Below are 6,781 nucleotides of genomic sequence, written 5' to 3' on the forward strand. Positions count from 1 at the left end.
CAAAAATTAAAAAAAAAAAACCTTATTTTCCCGAATACTTGATTATCAAAATTCTCGATATTTATCCAAGATAATTATACTTCAAGCTATTCTAATCATTACTAGCCATTTGTACATTTTTTGTGTCTAAAAATCTACTTTATAATTTCACAACATTTTTATATTTAGAGACAATTTAACTTTAAATATATCATTTTTATATTTAGACACAAGTTTCAAGTCTTCTTTTCCTATTGATTTTACTTCCCACAAATTGCCACTAACACCTATACTTCAGCCAAATCGCCAATAACACCTATATTTATAATAGACAGACTTTGAAACAGGGGCAGAGCCAGCCTTAAAGCTATGTGTTTGGCAGAATCTAATATCTTTGGCTCAAACCCCGCATTTGTATTAATAAATTTATTTATATATTATTGTTCAAAGACGCAATAAGCAAGGATTGTAGTTCAAAATCCATAAATTAAAAATCCTAGCTCCGCCTAGCAAGTTGCCCAAGAATTTTTAGTGTCAACTTGTAGAGAGGAGTTTGCCACCTTCAAAGTCTTTTGGAAACTAGAATTTTTTAGTGTCAACTTGGCCATGAGGAGTGAGGCATCTATCTGATATGCAGAGCACGACTTCTCTCAAGGTCGTCTGCATTATTTCAACAAGAGAATTAGTAAAAGAGATCAATATACTATTTAAGTTTAACAGACAAGTTGTTGATTCTTTAATTCTCAACAAGATATATACAAAAGTACTCCTTTGACAAACTGTACACCTAATCTTATCCTTTTTCAAGAATTAGATTTTAGCACAAGTATCTCTGTAGTTCCCACTTTTATTGTTTTAATTACTCCCTCCGTCCCAATTTAATTATGTGAGACACTTTCATTTTTGCACCGCCTCAAAAACAATGAGACATTTCAATATTTAGAAATAATTACTCCCTCCGTCCTCAGAAACCAAGACATAAATTTGCTTGGGCTTTTTTCAATTTTACCCTTAGACAAAAAGATAATTTAAAGTAACATAACATCCAAATGGTGATTGGAAAAACCACTAGTAACTTGGTATTGTTGGATTCCCAATGTCAAAAGGTTCACTACTTGTGCATGCTCTAATCAAGAGGAAAAGTAATTTATTTTTATTATATAGGGGTAATTTGGTAAACTTCACATTGCATTATCAAGCTTTAATACGAATGCTTTTGCTACGTGACACCTATTATGGGACGGAGGGAGTATACTATTAAAGCTGAGAAATTCAAAAGAACTGTCTAACATGTCAAGATTTGAAACTTGCTATAACAATTTCAAATGGATTTCTATATATATCACTTGTGAATAAAGCCTAGCTAAAGCCTAAAGTAGTAAGATGGCTTTTCTTGCCTTTATGCTTCTTATTCTACCTATATTAGCTATGTCAATAGAGAGCACGAACATGAGCAACAACATCGCCAAGCCTGGCTGCCAAACGAAATGCGGGAATCCTGACTGTTCCTTACCTGTTCGTATCGGTATAGATGCTGGTTGCTCTATACACTTTATATTCGACATCATTTGTAATACCTCATCCGATCCTCCTATCGCCTATCTCAGCACTGGAGTGACGAATTTGCTCAACATACCACCTAGAGCCAAGGAGATCATCGACATATCAAGTAGCCAAATACGGGTTAGAAACACGTTGGCAAGTCAATGCTATGAACAAAATGGGAAACTAGCCAGCCAAGAAATTATGTTTATCAATACAGGAGTGTCGTTTTTCACGTTATCTGAGAAAGATAACAGGTTGACTCTCATAGGCTGTAATGACTTAGCTATGGGTTTTGGTTTTTCATTAAATGAAGGGCGAAATTTTAGCACTGGGTGTATGACTACGTGTTCAAGAGGTAAGGATGTGAACAATGATGGGACTTGTTCCGGAATTGGTTGCTGTCAAGCAGCCATCCCGAAGGGATTGACGACCTTTTTAGGATTCGTGAATAGCCCGGCAAATCACACTAATGTCTGGTCCTTTAACCGTTGTGGCTATGCCTTCCTTGGCGATCACGAAAAGTTTATCTTTAGGTGTATCAGACTTCACGGACCCGAACTTTGTGAGCAGAATAGTGAATGATGTTCCTGTTGTGATTGACTGGGCAATTGGGAATCAGAGTTGCAGCGAGGTTAGAAACTCCACTGCCTATTCATGCAAGGAACATAGTCTATGCGTTGATTCTGAAAGTGGGCGTGGAGGTTATCGATGCATTTGTGAGGAAGGATATGAGGGAAATCCTTATCTCAGTCCAGGCTGCCAAGGTTTGTATTCTTGCCTAATTTATATGAGTTTAATTTTTGGGACTCTAGTTCTCTTTGGTAAGGAACACTAAACTCGCTTTCTAAAGTTCAAATTCGGATGCATCAGGCCGGTGAGTTTGACATCGTAGAGTTGAAACCACCAAAAGAAAATCTACTCACTCACAGATTAATCTAATTTAATACGTCGCAAAAGTACCAACTGCCTATATGTAAATTCATGTAGGAAGGGGGATTTTTGAGGCAGCAACATGCAAAGTAAATAAATGAATGAATAAATAAATAAAGACAACAATGGTGAACTCCCTCAACTCCTCCAACCCCCCCCCCCCTCCTCTTTCCCTGAACAAGGGGTACATATAACTATCTGATGAACTAATTTGAGCATTCCCTCAAAAACAGATATCGATGAGTGTGCAAAAACTCTTGTGATGGAATTTGCAAGAACAGTCCAGGAGGGTTTCAGTGTTCCTGTCCAAAGGGATATTTTGGCGATGGCCAGAAGGGACGTGGTTGCCAGAAGGAGCATTAAGGATTTATCTTGAAGTTATCTCCTTGGTATGTAAACACAACTACAATGCATGAAGTTTCAATTTGGCAGTTGATTAAATTCTATCAAACCAACAACAACATACCCAGATATTAAAATATATATTAGATCATAATATGGTAAAAAATAATAGATCCAAGCTCAAAATGATTAGCTAGGAGTGCCAAATTGAGGTAATTCTAGTCTTATGCCACATTTGTTTGCACTTAATGAAGGTCTTAATCTTAATCATTAAAATTTTAGTCACTAAGTTTTTTATTTTTATTTTTAAGTTTGAATATTAATCATTAAGTACGTTGTTTTTTCAATTTTACAACCACTTAATGGGTCTGAATTGCTAGCCACCACCATTATCAACTAGCACCACCAACGCTGCCATTTACCACAAATACCAACGTCATACCACTAGCCATCATTTACAATCATCGCCACAAACCGTAATTACCATAACAACAACCAGCAGTACCAACAATCACCATCAACCACCACTATGTATAGCCGACCACCGGCATCATTCACCACTACCATTAACTATTACTATCATCCACCGCAATCAACCGCCGCCACAACTAACTACCACCACCTTTAACCACTATCGTTAGTCATCTCTCATTAAATACTACCCCCAACCAACATCGCTTTAAATAACACCATCCCTAATGCGACACCCACAAACACCACCACCAACCACCATATCATATTTTAAAATATTTTGTTGATATAGTATTAGATTAACTTAGTATTTTATTTGAACTTTATATTTATTGCTTAAATGAAGACAAGTTTTATACATTCGTATGTTGAGAAAACAAACAGTCTTAATTATTTAGTATTTGGTTCCTAATACAATATCTTAATATTCAGATGAAATAATAAGAAATTTCATTGTTGGCATCAAGAAGATGCAGAATAATACAAAAGTTATGAAGATACAAAACTTTGTTAGCTCAATTACAAAAAAGACTAAACTAACCAGAGAGTTGCTATGGGTGAAAGGTTAATATTCAGATGTGTATTAAGATCTAGATATCTAGATCTCAACGCACATTTTAGTATTTCGATGTGTGTTTAGATTCAGACATCTAAATCTTAATACACATCTTAATATGCAGATGTGTATTCAGATTCAAACGTCTTAATTTCAATAAACACAAATGAGGTCTTAGTCTGTGTGATTGGAGACGCAGGAAATAACACATAAATTGCCACGGTGAACAAGGGAAATAAATTGACCACCAAGACTTAAGTGGAATCTCAATAAAGAGAAAGAAAACTACATCGATAAGCAAATTATCACCGTAATAGAGAGATTTAAAATCAGTGAATTTGCAAAATCTCCAAACTTATATATTCAAGTTCAACATAAACCATCTTCACCTAATGTTGTTGAGCATATCATATGATAAGTGAAATATTTTTAAAGCGTCTGGTCTTAATTTATCTTTCACAGTTTATGGCTTCTAGTTGTGCCTTACACTGGCTTGTGTAGAACGTTATTGTCGGATAAGCAGATCCACCATCCTTCTAGTGGCTCCAATACCACTTGAAGGGGACGAGAGAATAGCATGGAAATAATCACAATAAAGAACTATATACATGAAAAAACCTTCTCTAATAAGGGAAAATCACAAGTGCTACTTTACAACCACTACTCAAGCATCACAAAGTCTTGGAGACTATTACACACTCAAAAGAAATACCCTCTTTTGAAACACAATTCCTCACCCTCTTTTGAAACACAATTCCTCATAGACTATGTTTCTCCCTATGATTTGACTATAAATATGAGAGAATAATCTGTTCTATTTGTAAGAGAAGAAAAATATGTTCTCCCAAGAAACAGTGTCAAAAAAACAAATATCCTAATGTTTTTTGATATTCTACTCTATTGATCAAACAGGTTTAGGTCTTGGATTGTTGTCACTACTGGTTAGTGTCACTTGGATATATTTCAGTATAAAAGGAGAAAAAAATTCTGAAATTACGGGAGAAGTTCTTCCAGCAAAATGGTGGTATGCTATTAAAAACAGCAGATGTCGTCCAATTTAAATAAGGTGTTTACAACTGAAGAGCTTAAAAAAAGCCACCAACAACTTTGCAAAAGATCGCATCCTTGGAGCAGGTGCAAATGGTGTAGTTTACAAAGGGTTCTACCAGATCAGCGCATAGTTGCAATCAAGAAGTCAAAAAAACTCGAGCAAAACCAAGTAGAAGAGTTTATAAATGAGGTTGTAATACTGACTCAAATTAACCACAAGAATGTGGTGAAACTATTGGGATGTTGCTTAGGAGACTGAAGTTCCTTTATTGGTCTACGAATACATATCCCATGGTACACTTCACTGCCATATACACACCAATAATGGAGAAATGCTTGGCTTTCTTTCCAAAATCGGTTAAGAATTGCTGTTGAATCTGCTGATGCCTTTAGTTATCTCCACAATACAACTACTATACCTATCCTACATAGAGACATCAAATCAGCAAATATACTACTAGATGACTACTACACAGCAAAGATTGCTGATTTTGGGGCTTCGAGGTTAAGACCTTTCGACCAGGCTGATATGAGTTCACTTATACCAGGAACATTGGGTTATCTAGACCCTGAAGGCATACAAATGGGACTGTCAGATAAGAGTGACGTCTATAGTTTTGGTGTAGTACTCGCAGAGTTGTTAACTGGAAGAGAAGCTATCGATCTCACTTTGCCCAACAGAGGGAAGAGCTTAGCCGCACATTTCAAAGCTTCCGTGAAGGAGAATCACTTATTTCAGATTCTCCATCATCGGGTTTTGAAAGAAGGCTCTTTGGATCAGCTTAATGCCATCGGTGAGCTTGTGGTTAGATGCCTTGACACAAAAGGAGAAGAAAGACCTACCATGAGAGAAGTGGCGAATGAATTGGAAGGATTCACTCAATATAATACCCGTTGTTGGGCTCATCATGACCAAGAAAACGATCTACTACAAATGGGAGAAATGATCAGTGAACAGAAGGATCTTTATACTGTGGTAATGCACACTTCCACCAATTGTGATACATCATCAAGTGTTCATCAAGCCCTGGATTAGCGTGAAACGTGAAAAAGACCCCCTCTTTGATGGTTAATTATTGAAATTTCTAAAATCAGTGTATTTGCATGTTCATTTGATCATTCATTCATTGCTATTAAGAACCCATCAATTTAAAGAATATTCGTGTTTTTATTTGATCAACTAATGATTTGCTTATTGCTTAATTAATATGATCTAAAAGTGGTCTCTGCATTGGGTATTTATGTATGCATTGGGTCAATTTTTAATTTTCTTATCATTGGCCCTGATCCCTTTCTAGAAACCCCTCAATGAAAGGAATGTTGCTTGCTTTTTGCTCCTTCCTCTCATTTCGTGTAGTGTCTAAGTAATGTTCCATCATCATAAAAAGATGAAACTTTTCGAAAGGCAGAATACATAAATGGCCCCCTAAACTTGCCAAATATTTTCAATTTAGACACCTGAAATTGAGGTGCGACCTATTGAATAAGTTGTCGGAAATTGTTCCTATTAAACGCCTAAAAAAACAGTCAGCCAGAAATACAGACTGCTCGGAGTATACTCATCGATGAGGTGGAAAAAGACCAATTAAAAAAGAAACATCAGCAAAAAAAAAAAAAACATGAAGGAGTTCACTACTCCTGATCAAGCATGTTATTCGGTGATGAGTTTTTCCAGAGCATACAAAGCAAAAGCAAAACAAGGAGTCGTGGAGTTTCGAGGATTTGGGCCCGGGGGGGGGGGGGGGTTGTTGGGTGTGATTTTCATCACTGTCTGCAAGACGATGAACTTCAACCAAGTCAAAGATTCCTTTTGGATTTGCCATGATGTACAGAGTAAAAGAGGTTGAGTTTTAAAATGAAGAAAAAAGAGGAGAGAAGGCAGGCAAAACGAAGATATTTCCAACCAAA

The 6,781-nt window shown here is 36.3% G+C and overlaps 1 pseudogene; it reads left to right on the top strand.

Annotated features, from left to right (window-relative positions):
• The first annotated feature begins 1,362 nt into the window (after positions 1–1,362).
• Positions 1,363–5,909, top strand: LOC132066330 (wall-associated receptor kinase 1-like; annotated as a pseudogene).
• Positions 5,910–6,781: the final 872 nt, after the last annotated feature.

Source organism: Lycium ferocissimum, chromosome 8 (assembly GCF_029784015.1).
Source record: "Lycium ferocissimum isolate CSIRO_LF1 chromosome 8, AGI_CSIRO_Lferr_CH_V1, whole genome shotgun sequence".
Taxonomy (NCBI): Eukaryota; Viridiplantae; Streptophyta; class Magnoliopsida; order Solanales; family Solanaceae; genus Lycium; species Lycium ferocissimum.